The 25,091-nt window shown below is 53.5% G+C and overlaps 1 pseudogene across 1 annotated transcript in view; it reads left to right on the top strand.

Annotated features, from left to right (window-relative positions):
• Nucleotides 1-966: 966 nt before the first annotated feature.
• The window catches only part of LOC144723387 (chymotrypsinogen B-like), a 33,042-nt pseudogene continuing 8,917 nt past the window's right edge, over nt 967-25,091 (top strand). The window contains exon 1 of the transcript XR_013586157.1: nt 967-1,065. The product of XR_013586157.1 is annotated as a chymotrypsinogen B-like (transcript). The remainder of the gene's footprint in view (nt 1,066-25,091) is intronic.

Below are 25,091 nucleotides of genomic sequence, written 5' to 3'. Positions count from 1 at the left end.
CGTATGTTTGACGAGTACTGACAACACTGTGAATATTTAACGTTTACAACACCTCATTTAAACGTTTCAAATGGGATTTATGAAATATTTTAATCTAAGGTTTTCAATGTGTTAGTGAATATAACACATTATAAGCCATGCGTGTAAGGCATTGTTGATGAGGTGTAATAATACATGGTTTTGATATGTTGATAATTGGTGTTCTGATGGTGAATGAGAATCCAAATAATTGCTTATCCTGGAGAAATCCTATGAGCCATGAGACTCTTTTTTCCCCGATGTTCAGTAGGGGGGGGGGGCAGAAAGTTACAACAAACAATACAAAACACGATATGTGTGCAAAGTAGAAATCACTAAATCAAGTATATAAGTTCAAATTGCATAAGTACACCAATTCTCAATCTTGAGCAAGGCAGAGTGGCGTGGTGGTAAGACTGCATGGTTCAGGGGATGGACAGGGTGGATTCAGTTGTCACTCACCACTTATAGCAGCAATAACTGGGAATTTAATTCAGGTCACTAGCTGCATGTATAAAAACCCACAAATGATGATGAGCTATATGTCATAAAAATGATTTTAATTGTACGATTCAGTTTCATTACTGGTGATAAAGTAAACATTTGTTATATTAAATACATTATTCCTCAATTTTGATTCATCTGTTCCCATTAATATAAATTCTGGCCTTCACAAAACAACTGTCTTGAACTCCTGAGTTTGATCTTCATTGAACACCAATTTCCAAAACGGCATGTTTTAACTAAAGGGTGTGAAAGAAAATGTGTTGCTCCATATCCTTACGTGTGTTTTTCAGCTGGCCTTTACAATATTCTTTGTTCATGGGAAGATATGGATTAGTGGCATGTGGCACCAGTACTCCACTGCTCATCCAAGAGCAAGGCCAATCGCTAGAATTCGAAATAAAGGTTTAAACTCGCTGCCAAGCGGCAGATTTTCTGTATAAAAGGGGCTTCCCAACATCAGAGCTCCAGCACCGTCTACGAAAGTAGCAATGTCTCTCTTCTGGCTCGTCTCCTGCTTCGCCTTCATCGGCGCTGCCTTCGGTGAGGATTCTACTGCCGTCACACACCTGTTGAACTCAAACACTCACAAAGTACAATGGGAGTCGCGCGCAGCGTGGTAAGAATTGGACATATACACTTGAAAACTTCAATTGTATTTGTTAGGACTTCATAAGAACAAGTATATATTCAGGCAATTCTAATGTGAGAGAATAATCATAAAATGTATACCATGGTCAGGGATTTAGCTGACAACCATGGGTAATTTCCTGTCAATAATTTTAGAATGAAAAGAGTGTGGTGTACTGGAAATTGGCGACAAAAGTATCAAATGATTTGATAAATCTCCCAATTGACATGACAAAGAGGGAATATGTACATATTTAGCTTTTTATCTTCAAAAGGCTCATCATGCAGGCAACCTATTGTCAGAACTGGCAGAACCTACTGCCAGTGAAATAAAATCAGATGCTTTTTGTAGATGCTTTTATAACAGGGGTAATGTAAAACAATATAATGTGTTTTCCAATGTAAAAATAAATTGACATTTTTAAAACGAGGGGCACTCGTCTTAGGAGGTGTCTCAAACTAAAGGTCTCAATGGTGGTGAGATGTTATCTCCCTTGCCTGGTATACAGTCAATCGTGATTTCGATCCTGACCCTGACGCCTGCTTTATAACTGGAGTCTGGGTGTTTTCTCTCTCTCTCCCCATGGTGGTGTAGATTTTTGTCCGGGTCGCTCCACATTAGAAACATTTTGAGTATTTGGCTGCTATACATTTCCACGTGATAAGCGACTTCGTTGAGCCATCATTCGTGGCCAGCTCATTTCTGAGACAGAACTAACAGCTCAGTGAACCTTACCTGGTAAAATATAGAGTTTATAGTTTTTTATAGTTTAACTAGCGGGAAGTACCCGGCGTTGCCCTGGCGATAAATATATTTAAAAACTTCTCTAAAACATTACATATACATACACAGATACTCAGCTATTTTGAAAGCTCGGTGGGCCATTTGTCCATTTCTCCACCAACGAAATTATAAGAGTCTTGCAGCTGTCCAAAAAGTTGTAGAAAGTGGGGGGGGGGGGGGTAAATAGTTGATATTAAAAATTTCCGAAAATTGTCGACTCCCCCCCTCAAAACATATATTTACCCCCGCGTAGGTATATATACCTACACACCCTATACATACAACAGAGTAAGTAGTATCTATTGACTCTGTAGTTGAATCTACTGACTGTACAGTAGTATCTACTGAGCCAATAGTATCTACTGACTGTTTAGTAGTATTTACTGACTGTAGTCACTACTTTAACGAAGTAGTATCTACTGGCCCTAGAGTAGTATCTATCGACTCTCTAATAGTAACTACTAACTCTATAGTAGTATATGCTGACTCTATAGTAGTGTAGAGGTGTAATTGTGTATGGGCGCGGATGGCTAATAAACACAAGGGGCGTGGTTAGGGCCGTACACAGAGGAGGTGCTCACACCGACGTCCGCACCTGCATCCCCCACGGGCCCCTCCCGGGGGCCGAGTACTATAAAAGGTGGTGAGCCGGAGGGCTCGAGGTCGAGTATCAGCTTAAACCAGCGAAGACTGAAGACCAGCTAGAATAGGCCCCGGAGCTCCCCTGGCTCGCTGTCCTTGTCAGGGCCGACCAGGGCAAGCCGGTGGCGTGGCCCCGAGAGCCCAGACTGACGTTCTTATAAGAGCCGGTCTGGAGACTCAGGGTGCCGGGATCCCAGCTTGACCAGGGCTGGGATAGGTAGCCTCCCCTAGCTCCGTAGTGGAGGACTTGGGCTTAGGTTAGCGGGGTTAGATGTTGTGTCTCCCTGTTAGCCGAGTAAAGGGGACGATAACCCCTTAAGTACTGTGTGTACCCGTTACTGTGCACAAGTTGGTGTTAATAAATAAGTGTGCCTCCGACCCCCGTCGTCAAAGCCTCCTGAATACTTACTACAGTAGTATCCACTGACTTTAGTAGTAACTAGTAACTCTATAGCAATATCTACTGATTCTAAAGTAGTATCTACTGACTCTATAGCAGTAGCTACTGACTGTAGTAGCATCTACTGACTCGATAGCAGTATCTACTATCACTACAGCAGTGCATACCGACTGTGGTTTCAGTTTTCATTTATTTTTTCAGTTGCATTTATTAGGTATAGTCACGTGAGTTTTGCGGCTCTGGACTCGGGTGCAACCGCAACAAACAAAAATATGAACAAAGAACATCTTAAAGTAACGACACGCAACAGAAACATCCAGGAAACACCAGTAAAATGTTCCAAAAAACCCACTGTATATCAACGCTGTTTGCAAAAATCCCAGTGAGATGCAAGTCAAACAATAACAAGCATGAGACAATTTAGATTAAAGTTATCAGGCTAACTCCGTACTTCAACAAGCAAACATGGTTTAACCATACGTTTTCGAAATCACCAAAATAAAGCTATAAAAACAATGTGTAATAAAGGACTCTCTCTCAGATGTCGATCTCCGTTGTCCTTTATTGGGTTCGTAGAATCTCGATACCACGGCGTCTCGCTCAGGCCCGCGTCCCGCTCGACGACCTCTCCACAGCCCTCGGCTGCTCCGTTATGCAGTCTCCCTGCTGCTCCAATATGCAGTCTCCCTGCTGCTCCGTCAGGCAATCCTTGCAGCCACACCGCTGCCCCGCTGTCTAGCGTCACTGCTGCCCCTTACACAGCTAGCCTCTCACTGCCCCATTAGCTCTCTTCGTCTGACACCGATGGCTGTCGGTGTCGACGTCTCCCGCCGCGTGGCGACCGCGCCACTCTCTCCGTCTTGCCCAGCGTGGCCTCCTCGAATTTCACTCCGTCTCAACTCCCCCTTCCCCTTCCGGTTCTCTCCCTAAATCCTCTCCCCCACGTGACCCTAACTCCACCCACTCCCCACGTGACCCAGACTCCGCCCCCCCTCAATCCTTGCTCGCATTACACGACCCCCCCCCCCCCCCCCCTAATGAAAACCCAGCCGTCCTCGGCTGCAATAATTACAAGAAAATAATGCGAGCAATATTGGAACCATCTGGCATCACTGGACAACGGAGAATATAAGAACGATAACAAGAACAACAAGAACAATAACAATCAATGAAAGGAAAGGGATTTGGAACGTGTGCGGGTCGCCGGCCCATCCCGAACGGGCGGCAGTATCCCCACGGACCAAGAACGCGACGGGGTCTTAAGATCGACGGTAGTAGAACCGCCCGCCGCTGTTGGAGGCCCGTCAACGCCAAGGTCCCGTTCCCCAGGGAGACCCAAGTCCGGGGTCTCTGGCAACCGTGTCTGTGGTGGGGTTAGAAGGGCAGCGGGGCCAAGTGGCCCCGTCGCCGTGGTAGGCCCACCCAGAGCAGGATTCGCCACATCCGCCTGCGTCACGGCTGGTTCGTCTGTAGAAGGAACGACAGGCGAGCTTGCAGAGTCAACAGGCAAGGGCAGAGGTGCGTCGTGCGCAACAGACACCGGCAAGGCAACATCAGGGGATGATGCATCCGTCCGCGGGGCCACGTAGGGCTTCAGCCTAGACGTATGAACGTACCAGCGCCGCGATCCAAACCGAATCCGTGCTGATTGCGGGTTAGGGACTTCAATAAGCTTAACCGGCCCCTGCCATGGTTTGTGAAGCTTAGGGGAGGTCCCCGGCCGCACCTGCCGGCAGTGCAGCCATGCCATGTCCCCCACTCGCCAGGGGCATTTACCGGTCGAGCGCCGGGCGCAACGTTCGTTTCGCGCCTCAGTTTTGGCAATAGCCAACCGGGCCCCCTCCCATGCCTCGGCGACGCGTCGAACCGTGTCCTGAATGTATTCGGGGAGAGGTTTAACAGGATCCTTCGCCCCCGTACTCAGCTGTACTTCTACCGGCGGCACATTCTCGCGGCCGTAGATGAGAAAAAATGGAGAATACCCAGTGGACGCATGAGGCGTCATCCGATACGCGGAGAGTACCCCAGGTATATGCAAGTCCCAATCAGCTTCTTTCTCATCAACCGTGTGACATAGCATGGCCGACAGCGTCCAATTAAGGCGTTCCACCATGCCATCCGTCTGCGGGTGGTAAGGAGACGTACGAACATTCTTGGTTCCCAGAGCAGCGCACACTTCCGCCAACAATTTGGAACAAAAATTTCGCCCCTGATCCCTGAATAGCCTCTCCGGCGCCTCTTTGTCCATCACATATCCAAATAGGAAGGCGTCCGTGATAGACGCCGCCGACTGGTCGGGTAAGGGCCAAGCCATCGGCCAGCGCGAAAGATATTCCACCCGGACCAGCAAATATTTATTACCCCTAGCGGATGGCGGGAAAGGTCCCAAAATATCCAGCGCCACCAACTCGTTGATTCGAGACACTTGTATAGACTGCACCGGCGGCACGTAAGGGTTTTTAGGCGGCTTCCGCCGGGCACACTCGGGACACGCCCGAATGTGTCCGACGACATCCGTCGTCATGCCGTGCCAGAAGTAGTCTCGCTGTAATGTTAACAAAGTCTTCTGCACCCCGAGATGTAATAAAGTGTCGCCGTGCAGAGTCCGAATCAATTCGTACCATAGCGACGACGGTACTACCAGACGCCAGCGGTCATGCAATCCCTCTCTCCACATGAGCAAACCATCCCGGAGAGCGGCCCCCGGCGTCCCACCGGACACCAATCTCCCCGCTCCCTTCGCAGCCCGACTCCGTAAAGCCCCCAACGAGTCGTCAAGCAATTGTTCGCAAATCCATACCGAGCGCGGAAAGTTCAGAACCCCATTCGACCGGTCCTGGGCACACCGGAGCCCCAGGCACCTCGACAGCTGACACGACAGGCCGAGGGGGTATCTGAACCGGCGTACACCTATTCGTACCCGACGCGCAAGCGCAAGGGGACCCCTGTGGTAATCTGGAGAGTGCGTCCGCATTCGCGTGACGCGACCCCTTCCGATATTGTAAGTCGAAGGAAAATTCCTGCAGGGTCTCCAACCATCGTGCCAGTTGGCCAGATGGTTGGTCAACCCTCAGGGCATATTGCAGAGCCGCATGGTCCGTGCGCACAATAAATGACCGGCCGTAAAGATACGGCCGATATTGGCGGAGAAAATAGACAATAGCCAATAATTCGCGGCGAGTGACGCAGTAGCGGGTTTCTGCCGGGGACAGTACACGGCTACCATAGGCTACCACCCGCTCCACACCGCCCTTGGACTGTGACAGAACGGCCCCAATCCCAGTGTCACTAGCGTCCGTATCCAGAATAAAAGGTCGATCAAAATTCGGATAGTCCAATGTTGGCGCCGTTGCCAACCGATCGCGTAGGCCCTGAAACGCCACTTCCTCCGGCGGGCCCCAACTGAACCTCCGACCCTTACCCATAAGGAGATGCAAGGGCCTAGCGATCATAGCAAAGTTCGGGACGAACCTGCGATAGTATGACGCGAACCCCAAGAAGCGACGTACGTCCCCAACCGTGGCCGGGGTTGGCTAGTTGCGGACGCACGCCGTCTTCTCCGGGTCCGTGGCCACCCCGTCCGCACTGACTATGTGTCCCAAATAACGCACGGATCGTTGCACCTCGACCCCCTGAATGGAACCCGGTACCGTGGATGACCCCGTAGCGGCCGCAACTACCCTGCGTGCCAATCGGCACCATTGCGTCAGCGAGCGACACGGGTCAACCGGAGGCACCTCGTTGTTAACGACACACGGACCGCGCGGCGATGGTGATGCATGAGGTGACAGGCCTTGCCAGGTGTCTGGTGCGCACCGACTTGCCTGTACTGGTGGGTCTTTTCGCGCGACGTCTGTGGTCGAGGCCTCCTGCTGGGGCGGCCCCGGGATGCGAGCCCAACAGTCCCTGGTGAAGTGGCCCTTACGGCCGCAGCGGAAACACTCCACGTTGTTCCGACGCGCGGCACCCCCCCTGTCCCGACGCTCCCGCGCCGGTGGCCCGGACCTCGGCCCTGTTCCCCCCCGAGCAGGCCACTGGGCGGAGGCGGCCGTCAACTCCTGCGGACCCTTGTCGTCAGAAACGTAGATCGCCTTCGTAGGATCCCACCCCGTAGCACCGCCTTCAACGACGGCCCCCCCCCCGTCCAAGCTGACACCTGCTTCCAGCATCGGAGATTAAATTGAGTGTCCAAGCACTTAGCCACAGCACGGGATGTCAATTTATCATGGCTGCACACCGGCATGGGGATCCCCAGGTCTCTAGATAATTCGAGCATTTTGCCCAACACGAGGGGCTCCAACAAATCGGGCTCCGTCTTGGGGTATGCCGCCATCGCCAGTTCCAGAACTGCGCCTCTGAAGGCCACCGGCGATTCATCAGGCGCCCGTTGGCGCTGAACAAATCTCCGATGGGAGTCGTCCGGAGGCTCGTACGCATCCGCCATCTCCTCGAAGACACCCTGCAGCGTCTTCTTCTTGTCGGACTTGATGGAGCGGAAGAACCGGACGGACTCGTCATCGAGAAGTGTTGGTAAGACTTCCAGGGCCTCCGCATCCGTCCATTTGGCGGAGCGTACGGCCGCTTGAAAATGGCAGGCGAATGCGCTCCAATCGCCGCCGATTGAGAATTCTTTGACCGTTATTAAATGACGGCTGCGGGTTCTTGCTCCTCCGTCCTCCTCCGATGGTGACACGCGCGGCAGCGACAAGATGGCGTCGCTCTGCGACGTGTGCAAGATGGCGGCTTCCCGCGGCGGAGGGCGCAAGATGGCGGCTTCCCGCTGTTCTTCCTCGGCCACGCCCAAGATGGCGTCTTCGTGCCGCGTGGTCGAGAGGGCTGATGGCGACGGCAAGGCCCCAGCCCGTTGTTCCTCGCCGGGCCTCCCCGAAGTCGTCGCCGGCGTCACGAGGATGCACAATTGCGCCAACACCGTCTTCAGCGCCTCCAGTTGCGCCGCCACCTGTAGCCATCCGTCATCAGCGTCCAGTCGCGTGGATGGGCCCACCGAGGCGGCCAAGTCCTGCACGGCTGGAACCCCGCTCGTCCCCGCTCCGCTTTCCTCCTCCATCGTGGGTAGCGCCACCGCTGGAGGGAGGTCGTCGTCGGAAGATGTTGCCGAAGATGGTGCAGGGACGGTCTTCTTCCTGAGCTGTTTTGACATGCCGTTTCACTTCTGACACCAATGTAATAAAGGACTCTCTCTCAGATGTCGATCTCCGTTGTCCTTTATTGGGTTCGTAGAATCTCGATATCACGGCGTCTCGCTCAGGCCCGCGTCCCGCTCGATGACCTCTCCACAGCCCTCGGCTGCTCCGTTATGCAGTCTCCCTGCTGCTCCAATATGCAGTCTCCCTGCTGCTCCATCAGGCAATCCTTGCAGCCACACCGCTACCCCGCTGTCTAGCGTCACTGCTGCCCCTTACACAGCTAGCCTCTCACTGCTCCGTTATCTCTCTTCGTCTGACACCGATGGCTGTTGGTGTCGACGTCTCCCACCGCGTGGCGACCGCGCCACTCTCTCCGTCTTGCCCAGCGTGGCCTCCTCGTATTTCACTCCGTCTCAACTCCCCCTTCCCCTTCCGGTTCTCTCCCTAAATCCTCTCCCCCACGTGACCCTAACTCCACCCACTCCCCACGTGACCCATACTCCACCCCCCCTCAATCCTTGCTCGCATTACAAATGTAACAGTGATCATAGGAACTGTGATTCGCTCCATAACAGCAGTAGTATCAGCAGAAGTATCAACAATGTTAAATGCACCTTTAAAGATCAGCACACTTTAATCAAAACTCAAGATCATACTTTGCAACGGACATCCGGAGAGATGCATTTGATTTCAGGCCACTCTGCATAGCAGTGGCAGTGGGGGGTGTACAGCTCCTCAAGAGCAGTTTTGAGTGCAGATCTCACAGGTAATGATCCAAGTTGCAGTTTATTGGCGATGGCATTCCAGACCCTGGGAGCGTAAACAGCAAAGGATCTTCCTCCAGTATTTGTATGGCAATACGGAATGTGAAGCTGGTAAATGAGCGAGGACCTTAGGTCACACTTGTTTTTCGAAACAGTGAGGAGATCCAGCAGCTTGTCTGCTGATTTTTCGTAAGTACATCGTGAATAAATAAGATCTGATGCACAAGTCATCGATCATTAAGAGATGTTAAGTTTGATCCAATGTTGAGATCGCAGTGGTGGGTCCTATATGGGCAGTTCAATGCAAATCTTAAGGCCGAGTGAGTCAAGTTTTACAGGTAGGAACAATGTTCCACACTGCCCACCAGGGATTTTTTTGTCTGTCTGTCTGTCAGACTGTCTGTCGTGCATAAATACATATATAATACAAACAGCTCTTTGATTGGTGGAGACATACTGCCGGGTACTGAGAGGGGAGGTGCTTAAGGGAGGAGGGTCAGGGGAAGGGCCTAAGTAAGGGGGGTGTCAGGAGAGGGGCCTGAGGGGGGGGGGTCAGCGGAGGGGCCTGAGGGAGGGGGGGTCAGGGGAGGGGCCTAAGGGGGGGGGGGTCAGGGGAGGGGCCTAAGGATATGGGGGGGGGGTGGTCAGGGGAGTGGCCTAAGGGAAGGGGGGTCGGGGGAGGGGCCTAAGGATATGGGGGGTGGTCAGGGGAGGGGCCTAAGGGAGGGGGGTCAGCGGAGGGGCCTGAGGGAGGGGGGTAAGGGGAGGTGCCTAAGCAAGGGGGAGGGGCCAATAGCTAAGGGGGTTGAGGATGTCGGGGAGGGTGGGGGGAAGGTAAACACGCCCACTCATCCAACTGCCCCCCCCAAACGCCGAGCGGGGCCGCCATTGGTAGAGGTAGGGTGGAAACACGCCCACTCATGCAATCCCCTCCCCACTGAACACCGAGCAACGCCGCGATTGGTTGACGATGTCGGGGAGGGTAGGGGGGGGAAGGGTAAACATGCCCACTCATCCAACTGCCCCCCCCTGAACGCCGCGCAGAGTGTGTGTGTGAGTCTGAGAGTGTGAGGGTGTGTGTGTGTGAGTCTGAGAGTGTGTGTGTGAATCTGAAAATGTGTGTGAGTCTGAGAGTGTGAGAGTGAGTGTGTGTGTGAGTCTGAGAGTGTGAGAGCGAGTGTGTGTGTGTGAGTCTGAGAGTGTGAGAGTGAGTGTATGTGTGTGTGAGTATGAGAGTGTGAGAGTGAGTGTGTGTGTGTGAGTCTGAGAGTGAGTGTGTGTGTGAGTCTGAGAGTGTGAGAGTGAGTGTGTGTGTGTGAGTCTGACAGTGTGAGGGTGAGTGTGTGTGTGTGAGTCTGAGAGTGTGGAAGTGTGTGTGTGTGAGTCTGAGAGTGTGAGAGTTAGTGTGTGTGTGTGAGTCTGAGAGTGTGAGAGTGAGGGTGTGTGAGTCTGAGAGTGTGAGAGTGAGTGTGTGTGAGTCTGAGAGTGTGAGAGTGAGTGTGTGAGTCTGAAAGTGTGATAGTGAGTGTGTGTGTGTGAAGACCTACATCTCTGCTTTATTGACCTAGTCAAGGCCTCTGATACCATCAGTAGGCCTGGGTTGTTCTTCATGCTTTCGGAGTCTCTGACCATCTGCTCACGATCATTAAGGACCTTCATGATGGTGAGCGGGCCCGGGTTAAACTACGTAGAGGGGAGTCAGAGCCTTTCCCTCTACACCTTGGAGTGCGACAGGGATGTTATCTCGGCCTCGCTGTGCGCTGCGTTGCACCGCTAGTCGAGTAGATAACCTTGCGTTCAATAAACCCTCGGAGCCAGGATGAACGTCCAACTCCAATCGTCATTTATTGATTGTAACAAGGTAAAGCTGGTGAGAAAACACAGATACAGCATCTGTTATAATCCAGAAACACCAACACAATGAAACCACAGCATCAGAACATTGTCTTAGATAATAATAGATCCTGGACGGACCAGGCCCCTACATTACCACTGAACAACTAGACAAAAGCACAAGCCGGTGCGTTGCATACAGGCACATCGTGTATTCATCCCACTGCACCCCAAAAGTACAGCATTACACATAACACTAAACTGTGGATGAGATACTTCGTCATCTTTACTCTCAGGACCGCAACATAGCCACCTGGGCACAAGTCTGACTCGACCTACTAAATCACAAGTAATATCCACAATAAGGAAAGTTGCAGGCTTCGTTTCTAACTAGGGCTCGTATTTACTACAACAACTTAACGGCACCATAAAGGCATTTACATCACTATAACGGTCATTCCAACATTACAACAGCATTGCCAATATTATAGGAATATAAACAAACTTACAGACAATGCTTCTTAAACTCCCACAATGGACAAGTGCGGCTGTGGTCTCACTAAGATGCGATGCGTGCCGCCATCTTGAATTATCAGTAAGATGGCAGATGCTCGCGTGGTTCACTGAAAATCTAACATCGTCACTTCCTGGTCACGTGACCAAAATTAGCATAAAAAAAACAGGAACTTCCTGTGAACGTACGCTCCACATCTGCCGTGAGTCAAGACACTCCCCGTCTGGTATCTAGGAGATACCACCATTTATTTCCTATCTCATTAACAAGTGTATAACAACTTCAACTTTGCGAGAGAGAAGTAGTACTATCTCGACTATGGGCCTGATGAAAGTTCTTGCGACACCTTGCTTCGGAATCATAACCTAGACCTTTCGAACTTTTCCATCGGCACTTGGAATCGACTTGAGGATGCAGCCCATTGGCCACTCATTCCGTTTGGCTTGGTTGTCCTTCAGTAGGACGAGGTCGCCTTCTTGGATGTCTGGTCTGTTAGACTGCCACTTGTTGCGCACTTGGAGTGCCGCAAGGTACTCGTTTTTCCAGCGATGCCAGAACGTGTTTGCAAAGCTCTGCACTTGTCTCCATTGACGTCTGTAGAGGTCTGCAGTGCTGGCCTCCTCGGTAGGTGCTGTGAGCACGTCTGTCTTCTGCGTAAGAAGTGTAGCAGGAGTCAAGATGAATGGTGACTCCGGGTCGGTTGAGACGGGGATCAGGGGTCTTGAATTAATTATGGCTGAGACCTCGGCCATGAGAGTGGTTAAGACCTCGTGAGAAAGCCGTGTGGACCCGACATCACATAGCATGGAGTCGAGAATGCGTCGAGCAATCCCGATCATGCGTTCCCAAGCTCCACCCATATGCAAAGAGTGGGGAGGATTGAAGATCCATGTGCAGCCTTGGTCACTAAGGTATTTCCTGACAGAATCATCTTCGATATTCTCCGTATTGATCTTAAGCTCTTTACATGCTCCAGTGAAATTGGTTCCACAATCAGAACGGAGTTGCTTGGCTGGCCCTCTGATGGCGAAGAATCTCCGGAGTGCATTTATAAAGCTCGAAGAGTCCATGGACTCGATGACTTCGATGTGCACTGCTCGTATACTCATACAGGTGAACAGCACTGCCCAACGTTTGCTGTTCGCGAGCCCTCCTCTGGTGCGGCGGGAGATGACTGTCCATGGTCCGAACACGTCGATCCCTACAGAGGTGAAGGGAGGTTCCACACTGAGTCGATCGGCTGGGAGGTCTGCCATTTTCTGTTCTTCCTGTTTTCCACGAAGCTTACGACACCGGATAAACTCGTGGATTGTGCTGGCGATGCACCTCTTTGCTCCAACGATCCACAGCCCTGCAGATCGGATTGCTCCTTCTGTGAAGTGCCGACCTTGGTGCTTGACCTTCTCGTGGTAGTGACGCACAAGTAAAATTGCGATGTGGCTCTGGCTTGGGATTATGAGGGGGTTTCGTTCATTCTCATCTAATTTGGCATTCCCTAGCCGACCACCGATCCTGAGCAAGTCGTCTTTATCCATCCTGGGGTTTAACTTCCTGAGGGTGCTGACCCTAGGAAGGTCTTCTCCCTTGTTGATGGCCTTGATCTCACTTGCATAAGCTGCCTGTTGCACACAGCGGAAGATTGATTTCCTTGCTCTGGAAAGCTCGTCTTCAGTGCGTGGCACTGTGCAGTGATGCCATCCATTGCAGCTACCAGTGGTGCCTCTCATCGGGCGATGGAAGCAGTCTGCGATATGCGTTAAATGTGCTATCGCTCGCACGAGCGTCGTCCATTTCGAGAAATGTTCAAAATGGTGTGGACTCAGTGGACTTCTTGGTCGCACATTTGTTACGAAAGTTGTCACTTGAGGACGAATCTCCTTGTCGGACTCGGGCTCTATGAGTCCAAAGGTCTCCTTGGTAGTACATGGGCCACCGTCACGTCGTAACAGGAACGCTGGACCCGTCAGCCAGATGGTTTGATTCAGCAGAGATGCAGGGACGGACCTAGTTGCGAGATCTGCTGGATTCTGGTTAGTTGGAACGTAATTCCATTGCTCCGGCTGCGTCGATCTCCTGATGCGCTCCACACGGTTGCTGATGTAGGTGTAGAACCTTCTGGTTTGGTTGTTTATGTAGCCTAGTACGACCTTACTGTCCGTGTAGAACTTGACCGCGTCCAGTTTGACGTCAAATTCGTCTAAGATCAGTTCCGCCACCTCTGTAGCAAGAACCGCTCCACACAGCTCAAGCCTTGGGATGGTATGGTCCGGTTGTGGGGCCTTGCCGTGGAACTCCTTCCAGGATTCCCACTCGGACGACAGCTCCGGGTCTAGGAACGAAGAGGCTACGGCCGCAGCAACCACCGCCACGACCACCAGCAGAGCGACGAGCAGCGGCTTCGTCTTTGGCTTCCTCTTGTCAGTGAGGACTGGCTTGAAGAAACGTGGAGGAACAAAATTCAGCGAAGATGGTGGATGTACGTGCGAAGTTGTGGTGGTTTCTTTGTAAGTCTGCACGGTACAGCCTTGACTTCTCTCTTTGAGTTTCTCTTCCAGCATGAAGTGGTTGGGGCACGGTTTGAAGAGCGACGTGCGTCCATTTATGAGCACACTCGTTCTGAATGTGCTAATGTGGTCTGGTTTGTGTGTTCCATCGAGACAAACGTCACCTATGATGACCCATCCTAGATCGAGTCTCTGGGCGTAGGGAGCGTCGTGAGGTCCATTGCGTTGATCGCGAACCTTGTGGACTCTCAGCATGTCCCTGCCGAGCAGAAGTAAAATCTGTGCCACGTAATCCAATGGCGGGATGAACTCTGCTAGGGGTTTCAGGTGTGGGTGGTGACGTGCAACTTCGGGCGTGGGAATCTCACTCCCGTCGTCCGGTATCTCATTGCACTCTGTCACCGTAGGAAGGGCTAGTCATTGCACTCTGTCACCGTAGGAAGGGCTAGCTTCATGGTGCTATCTATGGTTTCCACCATGAGGCCACTCGCTCTTCTTCCCGCTGTCTCCATCAGTCCTGAGCATGTTCTGAGCGTGTATGGAAAGGAATTCCCACCTACACTTAGCTGATCAAAGAACTCTGACCTTGCCAAAGACCTGTTGCTCTGGTCGTCCATAATGGCGTACGTCCTCACTGCCCTTTCAGGATGTCCTTTGGGATAGACTCGGACGAGGCATATCTTTGAGCAAGATCTTCCTTTGAAGCCTTCTCCACAGACTTCTGTGCATTTGGTTGTGATTGACGAAGTGAGTGCGGCAGTCTCGCCTTGCTCCCCGCCGTGCTCTGCTTCGGGATCGGAAGCCTTAGTGCCACTGGGTCTGGAGTAAAATGTGTGCAGAGCAGTTGCGTGTTTGTCGCTGCCACATTCCTCGCACTTGATATCTGCCTTGCAATTCCTTGCAAGGTGGTTTGTCGAAGCACAGCATTTGAAGCACACTCCAAATTCTTTCAGCATGTTCGTCCGCTCTTCCAATGGCTTCCTCCTGAACTCACGGCATTTCTGGAGGGAGTGAGGTTTATCATGCAATGGGCATTGCTTCTCTGGATCCTCTATATTTTCTGTGTGGTGGTTGCCTGGACGGAGTTTGCGAATGTCGTAGGAGAGACCTCAGTCTTGTGTACGGAAATTGGCACTCTCGCTGTTCCTTGTTTCGCCATTGCTCTTTCCATTTTTGGGAGATCTGGACTGGAAATCCACGTGGTGCCAAACATGAAACTCGGGTCATTTCTAGTCTTAGCCAAGTTGCAGATAAACTTTGAGAAAAAAGAGAATGGGGGGAATGCAACCTGATGCTCTGACTTGTATCTTGAACCCGCTGTTCTCCATTTTTCCTGCACGTCAAATGGCAATTTCTCTACGATGGGGTTCACTCCATGGTAGGTATTCAAGAAAATGAGACCTGGTAAGTAGGGATCAGCCTGGGCTGATTCAAGCTCCATCAAAAGATCTCCAAGCTCTCGTAACCTTTTATTGTCCCTACCAGAGATTTTTGGAAAGTTCTGCAACTTCTTGAAGAGAGCGTTCTCAATAGTTTCTGGGCTACCATAGCACTCCTCGAGCCTCTCCCACACCGCATGCAGGCTTGAGGCAGGGTCGTCAATGTTCTTTGCGTACTCTGCAGATTCATTTACTAACCATTTCACCAACAGGTCCAGTCCTTCACTTGCAGAGATGTCTGCATTTCGGATTGCATTCCTGAAGGTAGATCTCCAGGCTCGATAGTTCTCAGAGTGGTCATCAAACTTAACGAGTCCTGTGTTGATTAGTTCGCGGTGAGCCAGGTACCTAGCAAAGTCCCCTAGTCCTGCTGATCCAGGGTGTGTCCATACTGGCGCTTGTGAGGTGGCTTTATTGGCTGTATTACCTTGCATGCCGTCATTCGCGATGGCATTGGACTGTGGGCCCAAAGGGTTTCGATCACGTTGGTTGGATCCCCTTATGTGACTGTCTGGAATGTGGGTCTGACTTGGTGCACCCACGTCTGACCCACGTGCGCGACGCTGAGTCGGCGACTAACTCTCAGGGCAGGATATGCATTTCCACCATTCCCGTAGTCAGCATTCATGTTCATTCGGTGTGGAGATGGCGATGCCTGAACGTCCACCCTTTGTTCATTATCGTTTGGTGGAGGAGCATTGATGCATTGTTCAGACCAGTCCAAAATATTTTTCTGGTGAGTTGATCACGGTCCTTGACAGGTATCTGAGTGCCAAACTCACTCCAATTCTCTTCCTTATCTAGGTTGGCTGCTGCCTCGAGCACCTGTGCCTGGGCCCTTGCAGCAGCTGCTTCCTTTTTGAGTTGTAGGGTACTTAACTTAGCATCCAGCTCAATTTTCTTCCGTGTGGCAGTAGCCACTAATATACTCTCTTGCTCTTCAAGCTCTGCTTTCTTCCGTGCGGCAGTAGCTGCTAATGTACTCTCTTCTTCTTGTATGCGAGCCTTTTCAATTAGCATGGCTTCCTCTTCAGCCATGTAGGCAATACGGGCGTTTGCTGCTTCTGCTGCTGCGCGTGCCTGAGCTGCTGCCATACTAGTAGATGATGTATTTGAGTGTGCTGAGTCTTTAGATCTTGTGGTGGACCTGGATGAGACAGAGTGCTGAGATCCTGCCTCTCTTAAGCCCTCCACACGGTCCATTGCCTCTTGTATCACTGCCTGCACATTTTCATCGAGCAGTTCAAGGAAGTGCTCTTGCATACGCACTCCCTCAATGCCCTCATCTGTTTTCACCTTCATCAGGAGGGAGATGTATTTATTTGCCAGGAGCTTGTAGCTTGAGCTGCTCACCTTCACTCGCTGGATCGCCCGCTGAATTGAGGCCACTGTGTCTGAGGCGTTTGAAGCTTCAGATAAATAAGCTTCAACCCGGTCCCATGCCCGTTGTATCCTGGCATCAAGGTCCTGTTTCTCAGCATCATAGCTTTCCAAGGCCCTTTGTGTCAACCTGACCTCCCTCTGGGGCCTTGAACTCCCTTGGTCCTCTTGAGGCAGGATGGGAGGTCCTGGATTGCTTGGTTCACCTTCTTCAGCATCTCTCCCTGCTGAACTGTGGCTTTCCATGCTGCGATGCTTGCAGCACGATTTTAATGTAGACTCGTTGCAGAGCTCCTTGCTTGCTGCAGACTGACTGCAGAGCTGGCTGCAGAGCTGGCTGCAGGGCTGGTTGCAGAGCTGGCTGCAGGGCTGGCTGCAGGGCTGGCTGCAGGGCTAGCTGCAGGGCTGGTTGCAAGTGTAGTGGTGGTGTTGACGTGCGCCGACTGTGACAGTGATGGATCACGGGGCGGCGCGGGGTGCGGGGTTGGGCACGCGTTGTGGGCGTGGTGTGGACGCGCGCGCCGGGAGTGACAGCTGACGGGGCGGCGCGGCGTGGGTGGTGAGGCACGCTGAGATGTGGGAAAACAGGATCGTAGCCAGCGCCCAGTGATTGGTCGAATAGGATGGGTGCTCGCAGCGACGTCCGCAGGTGGGGTATAAAGGGGGACGCGCGAGAGCACTCGGGGAGAAGTTACCCAGTTGAAGACCAGAAGACGGAGCTGAAGACCTAGTGCCCCGAGACCCCTAGTCCCGCCGTCCTTGTAGGGACCGGGGCCCTGTGTGGCTCGGAGGCGAGACTGTGGGACCCAGGGTCCGACGCCCACGTGGGTCGGGCTGGGGACCCACAGTCAAGACGGACACCCCGGGCAGGGAGTGTCCCGAGTAGCTCAGGGGCGTTAGTCGCCGAGTAGCTAAGTGGGTGTTGGTCACCCGAGTAGCTCAGTGGGCGTTAGTCGCCAGGGTAGCTAAGTGGGTGTTGGTCACCCGAGTAGCTCAGGGGCGTTAGTCGCCGAGTAGCTAAGTGGGTGTTGGTCACCCGAGTAGCTCAGTGGGCGTTAGTCGCCGAGTAGCTCAGTGGGTGTTGGTCACCTGAGTTGCTCAGTGGGCGTTAGTCGCCAGGGTAGCTAAGTGGGTGTTTGTCACCCGAAATACGAAGTGGGTGTTTGTCACCCGAGATACTAAGTGGGTGGTTGTCACCCGAGATACAAAGTAGGTGTTAGTCACCTGTGAACGAGTTTGGTAAAATAAAGAGTGTGTTACCCGTGAAGTCGTCTCCCGCCGAGTTACTACATTACAACTGGCGTCAGAAGTAAACCTGTCTTCAAGAAGTATGGACACGAGGAAGACTACCCGTACCCACGAGCGAGGTCGGGACGACGACGGCGTACCGGGGACACCAACCTCGGGAGGAGAGGACGAGGAGTTGCCGCCGATGCAGCACTTCGCGGTGATGGCCGACGCTCCGCTCGCCTCCGACACCAGCCTCCAAGACGAGCACTCCCGGTTGGCGGAGTTGCTACTCGCCGCCGCCGCTGTCTTGGCGGACATCTCCGTTCCGGCGAGCGGAAAAACGGCTGCGGGGTTGGTGGAGAAAGCGACATTGGAGGGATCCCGCCAAAAGGCGCTTCGCGCCAAAAGTCTGGAAGTTGCCGCCGTTTTTGAGGGGCCGCCATCGATTGGCGGGAAACACGGACACCACGTGGCCGGAGACCTCCGCTCAGCGCAGCCCACGTCATCAGCGCGCGCCGGAGCTCTCCATTTTGCGCCTGACAACCGAGCCGACATTTTACACAACTACAGCGGAGCGCGGAAAAATCTCTCCGACGTCGACGACGATCGGGTCCTCCAGCAAAGATTGCCCGCGCTGTCGGCGTTCAAGGCGGATGGGGGCGACTGGGGAGCCTTCCAACGAAGGTTCCTCGCTCATCAGGAGATGTCGGGGTGGTCCGACACCACTGCCCTGCGTGCGTTGCCAGCGATGCTCGACGACGACGCGCTTGCAGCCTTCACATCTGCTGCAAGGTCGTCCCGCTCTACGCTCCAGGCCGCACTACACCTGATGGCGAAGGTGTTCGGACCGCCCTCAACGTGTCGCCACCAGTTCTACGATCGGTGGAAGGTGGCTGGAGAAACGACGCTCGCCTATCGCACGGCACTGCTCGCCTTGGCGGACGCAGCTTTTCCCCGCATGGATAAGGAGGGGAAGGACGCCATGGTGACGGAGCAGCTGCTGGCGTTGGCCCACGAGTTGGGGGTCCCCATCAATGTGGCGGACGAAATGGATATCTGCTCCCTGGCGATCGCCACGAGCATTCACGCGTACGAGGTCCTCAAACGCAAGCCGGGGGTCGTCTGCAAATGGGCGGGGAACGCGGCACTGGCCGCCACGATCGCCGAACCTCAGCCAGCTGCGGATCAGGAGCAGGCCTTCGCTGCATCGCGTCCGGGGGAGTGGAGAACGGGAGGTCGTTCGCCCACACGTTCATCCCGCAAGCTGGAGCAACCGAAACCTACGACGTCCCTCGTCGTCTGCTACAACTGCGGCCTTCGGGGTCACGTCGCAGCCGGGTGCCGGGCCCCGCGTCAGCGCGCCACAGGACCACGTCGGGACGACGACCAGGGCCACAAGTCATCCCAACAAAACCCGGCAAGTCGCGGCACCTCACATGTTCGGTCCACAAACACGGCACATTCGGGTCGCCGCTTGGCGGTGGGGGGTTCGCGGCTGGGTGCCGGGGGTTCACTTCGGCGAGGGGGGTCCGTACACGGCCCGCAAGCAGTCGAGTGGTCCGAATTGGCCCACAGGATAGTGGCTGCGTCGGCCAGGTCGTCCGTGGTGACGGGGTTTATTGACGGGGTTGAGGTCCGGGTGCTTGTGGACACGGGTGCGTCGGCCACTATCATCTCGGACCTTATTTATAACATTCTTCCCGTCCAAAGTAGACCCCTTCTGCCAGTAGACGTGCCATTTTATGCGGCGAATGGGGGATCCCTGGGGATCATCGGCCAGATTCGGGCGACTATTTGCATTGGTGACATCAAATTGGCGGGCCCTATTTTTGTATCATCATCGCTGGCCGTTCCCTGTTTGCTAGGTACGGACTTTTTGTCCAAAATGCCCATCAAAATTCTTATAGATCAGGCCTGCATTGAGCTTCCGTCAGGTCGGCGGGTTGCGTTCTTGACGAGCCCTACCAAAATACGCACGGTTTGTGCGACGGTGCAGGCGCTGGCAACTCACACTGTACGGGTGCCCCCGGGATCGCAAATGTTGGTACCCCTTCGGTTGAGGAAACCACTCGAGGTGGGTGCGGAGGCACAGGGGGTGCTGTTGGGGCCGTCTAACAGGGCCAGAAGGGGCCTCGACTTAGCGGTTGCTCAAACCATGGTGAGAGGGGACAGTGAGCCGTTCGTAATGGTCCTGAATACGGGCTCGCGGCCGGCCGTAATTGCGCAGGGAACGGTGCTGGCTCACGCCGCGCCGCTACCCGTTGAGGAACGGCTCGTGGCTCAAGCAGATTTCACTGTCGAGTCGCATCCTCCAAGTGATGAGGGGACTGAGTGGTTGGACTCGTTGTGTGCCGGTTCGGCTAACTTGTCCAAGGTGCAATTGGGAGCATTGAGGGGTTTGCTACTCGAGTTTGCTGACGTGTTCAGCAAACATAAGTACGATATCGGCTGCACTGACCTGTTGCGCCACCACATAGCTACAGGGGACGCGGCCCCTATTCGTCAGAATCCCTTCCGGCTCAGCCCAGCCGAGAAGGAGCATGTGCAATCGGCGGTTAATGATATGTTGGCGGCCGATATCATTTCGCCCTCTTCTAGTCCGTGGGGTGCTCCTATTGTCCTAGTAAAAAAACAGGACGGGTCCTTGCGGTTTTGTGTCGATTTCCGCCGCTTAAACAAAATCTCGATGGCGGATGCGTATCCGCTCCCCAGGATGGATGAGTCGCTGGATGCCTTGGCGGGAGCACAGTTTTTTTCCACACTCGATCTGCTTTCCGGATTTTGGCAATTGCCACTCGATAACGAGTCTAAACCTAAAACCGCTTTCCGGACACCTGGTGGCCTATTTGAATTCAACCGGTTGCCCATGGGCTTACATTCCGCTCCCGCCACGTTCCAGAGACTCATGGAATTGGTTTTGTCGGGCCTCCAATGGGATACCTGTTTGATTTATCTCGACGATATCATCGTCTTCAGTCGGACTTTTGAGGAGCACCTCCAGCGATTGAGAGCGGTGTTGCTCAGGATGCGTTCCGCTAAGCTTAAATTTAAACCGGCTAAATGCTTTCTGCTTCGGGAATCGGTCAGGTATTTGGGCCATATCGTGAGTCGTTCAGGGATCTCGACGGACCCTGCTAAGACGCACTGCGTCAGCTCATGGCCAACGCCAACCTCGGTCACGGAGGTTCGCAGTTTCATTGGTTTCGCATCCTATTACCGTCGTTTTGTCAAGCAGTTTGCCACCATAGCCAGGCCCCTGCACGCTTTGACGGCTAAGGGTGTGCGGTTTCACTGGGGGGCGGAAGAGGAGGCTGCGTTCTGCTCCCTTCGTGACGCCTTGGTGCAGGCTCCCCCCTTGTGTTACCCCGATTTCACACAACCGTTTTTGCTTGACACAGATGCCAGCAACACGGGTATCGGGGGGGTGCTTTCACAGTTGGTCGGGGGGGTTGAACGGGTGGTCGCCTACGGTAGTAGAGTTCTTTCCCCCGCCGAACAACGCTATTGCGTAACTCGTCGTGAATTGTTCGCGATTGTGTTTTTTACACAGCAATTCAGGCCGTATCTTTACGGCCGTCATTTTATGGTCCGTACGGACCATGCGGCTCTACAATACGCTATGCGCGTGGCACAGCCATCGGGCCAATTGTCCCGATGGTTGGAGGTCCTTCAGGACTACCAATTCACGACGATTTACCGCAAGGGATTGCGACACTCAAATGCGGACGCCTAGTTGCGGACGCCTAGTCGCGGTTGCCACCGTGCACGGACTGCACATGTTTGTTGGGATCGGCGCGGTGCAAACCCCCGGTCGCCGGCACCCCGGGAGTTGCGCTCGCCGCCACTGACACCCCGGGAGTCGACGCCCCCACGGGGAGGGATTCGCTGTTGTCGTTGCCCCTCATTGAGTGGGGCCGTCTCCAAATGTCCGACAGCTCCCTACTTACGCTACGTCGAAAAGTTGGCGCTCCCGAGGTAGGGGATGCGCGGGTCGGTTCCTCGGTGTGCAGACAGGGCCTTTTGATGAAGTGGGACAACATGTCCCGGCGTCACGTGCTCGTTGTGCCTGTTGCTATGCGGGGTAGGGTCGTTCTGGCAGCTCATGAACGGCTCATGCATCTGGGTTTTCACAAAACGCTCGCCCTAATCCAGCGAGACTATTATTGGCCGGGGATGGGTAACGACGTGGCGAATATTCTTAAGGGATGCGTAGGGTGCGCCAAAAGAAAACCGCCACCATTGGCAGCTAATCCACGCTGCAATCCATTCAAGTTTCGCGCATAAACGAATTAGTTGCGTTGGACATCTTGGGGCCCTTTCCTGCTACACCAAGGGGAAATAGGTTCCTGCTGGTTGGCGTAGAATACTTCACCCGATGGCCCATGGCATGGCCACTCGCCAACCAGTCGGCTGCAGCGGTGGCGGACGCCTTCGTCCAGGGTTATGTTTTGGACAAGGGCGCCCCCGAACGCTTGCTGACGGATCAAGGAAAGAATTTTTCGAGCGTTTTGTTGCGCGAGGTGTGCGACCTGTTGGGTACAAAGAAAGTGCGTACTTCCCCCTACCACCCGCAGACTGACGGGATGGTTGAGCGTCTGAACAGGACGATTACGTCTATGTTGTGCCAACAGGTCTGCGACGATCAGGTTGATTGGGACTTACAGGTGCTGGGGGTACTCGCGGCCTATCGAATGGCCCCTCATGCGGCGACGGGGTTTTCCCCATTTTTTCTTATGTATGGGCGGGAGGCCGATCCGGCCATGGACGTCCAACTGGGGATTTCCCAGCCACGTGCAAAATCAAAATTGGCAGACCACATCAAATTTAATATCGCCAAATTGACTGAAGCGCGGGAGGCGGCGAGGTTGAATTCGCGGTCTCGGCAAATTGCGAACGAGAGATTGCATGGGCGGAGGGTGCATACGCATGATTGGAAACCAGGCGATAAGGCCTGGCTGCATTGTCCACATGCACCGTTGGCTACGTCCCCCAAGTTGTTGAGACCTTGGAGGGGACCGGTGGAAATTGTGCGGGTTGCACGACCCCAGAGTATACAGATTAAATGGGAAAAACGCCGTTGGTACGTGCACCCCTCCCGACTGAAACCCTATGCGGCACCGTGTGACCCCGTTCTGTGCCGTAACGACCGGGCGTGTGATGTGACCGTCGACTCGGGGAGGGAGGTGTCGCAGGCTGATCCTCACGTGTCTCCACCTGACCCACCCACAGGTGCCTCGGGCTTGACGGCTGCTGACCGTCGGGAGCCTGAACCCCGCGGCACGCACGGGTCCTCGATGCCTGGCCGATGTCTTCCTGAACCGCCGGCACCACCGGACGTTCAACCGCGTCTGGTGCCGTACGACGGACCGGCAAGGCGGACTCGGGCTAGGGCACAACAATTTTCATGAAGACGTTTTTTTCTCAACACCGAGCTCGCCCGGTGTTCCCCTCTGCCGCGGTAATGTCCCGTTGTAGGGACGCTCGGAAAGAAGGGGACGCTGCACGAGTCGAGGAAAAAATAAGAATTTTTTTTTTTTCCATTTATTTTTCTTTCTGCATACACATTGCTATTGTCACTCGCCGGATTGTATATATTGTTCTATTGTCGCGGTGGCATTGGTTGATGGTAGTGTTCGCGTCGTGTTGTGTTGTTACGTTAGTTGTTGTGTTATGTTACGGGGCACACATGGGGGTTTGTATATTTTTATAGCAGCCGGGTCGGCTGCGAGCTATGTGGTAGGGGGTGATGTAGTGGTGGTGTTGACGTGCGCCGACTGTGACAGTGATGGATCCCGGGGCGGCGCGGGGTGCGGGGTTGGGCACGCGTTGTGGGCGTGGTGTGGACGCGCGCGCCGGGAGTGACAGCTGACGGGGCGGCGCGGCGTGGGTGGTGAGGCACGCTGAGATGTGGGAAAACAGGATCGTAGCCAGCGCCCAGTGATTGGTCGAATAGGATGGGTGCTCGCAGCGACGTCCGCAGGTGGGGCATAAAGGGGGACGCGCGAGAGCACTCGGGGAGAAGTTACCCAGTTGAAGACCAGAAGACGGAGCTGAAGACCTAGTGCCCCGAGACCCCTAGTCCCGCGGTCCTTGTAGGGACCGGGGCCCTGTGTGGCTCGGAGGCGAGACTGTGGGACCCAGGGTCCGACGCCCACGTGGGTCGGGCTGGGGACCCACAGTCAAGACGGACACCCCGGGCAGGGAGTGTCCCGAGTAGCTCAGGGGCGTTAGTCGCCGAGTAGCTAAGTGGGTGTTGGTCACCCGAGTAGCTCAGTGGGCGTTAGTCGCCAGGGTAGCTAAGTGGGTGTTGGTCACCCGAGTAGCTCAGGGGCGTTAGTCGCCGAGTAGCTAAGTGGGTGTTGGTCACCCGAGTAGCTCAGTGGGCGTTAGTCGCCGAGTAGCTAAGTGGGTGTTGGTCACCCGAGTAGCTCAGTGGGCGTTAGTCGCCAGGGTAGCTAAGTGGGTGTTTGTCACCCGAGATACGAAGTGGGTGTTTGTCACCCGAGATACTAAGTGGGTGGTTGTCACCCGAGATACAAAGTAGGTGTTAGTCACCTGTGAACGAGTTTGGTAAAATAAAGAGTGTGTTACCCGTGAAGTCGTCTCCCGCCGAGTTACTACATTACACAAGCATCAAGAAGTATTTTTACTATCTCGGCTTCGCTGTGCGCTGCGTTGCACCGCTAGTCGAGTAGATAACCTTGCGTTCAATAAACCCTCAGAACCAGGATGAACGTCCAACTCCAATCGTCATTTATTGATTATAACAAGTTAAAACTGGTGAGAAAACACAGATACAGCATCTGTTATAATCCGGAAACACCAACACAATGAACACCACAGCATCAGAACATTGTCTTAGATAACAATAGATCCTGGACGGACCAGGCTCCTACATTACCACTGAACAACTAGACAAAAGCACATGCCGGTGCGTTGCTTACAGGCACATCGTGTATTCATCCCACTGCACCCCAAAAGTACAGCATTACACATAACACTAAACTGTGGATGAGATACTTCGTCATCTTTACTCTCAGGATCGCAACATAGCCACCTGGGCACAAGTCTGACTCGACCTACTAAATCACAAGTAACATCCACAATAAGGTAAGTTGCAGGCTTCATTACTAACTAGGCCTCGTATTTACTACAACAACTTAACGGCACCATAAAGGCATTTACATCACTATAACGGTCATTCCAACATTACAACAGCATTGCCAATATTATAGGAATATAAACAAACTTACAAACAATGCTTCTTAAGCTCCCACAATGGACAAGTGCGACTGTGGTCTC

Source organism: Lampetra planeri, chromosome 17, assembly GCF_965212315.1.
Source record: "Lampetra planeri chromosome 17, kcLamPlan1.2.h2, whole genome shotgun sequence".
Taxonomy (NCBI): domain Eukaryota; kingdom Metazoa; phylum Chordata; class Hyperoartia; order Petromyzontiformes; family Petromyzontidae; genus Lampetra; species Lampetra planeri.
The sequence above is the reverse complement of the archived record's forward strand: the minus strand, read 5'-3'. Positions and strand labels throughout refer to the sequence as shown.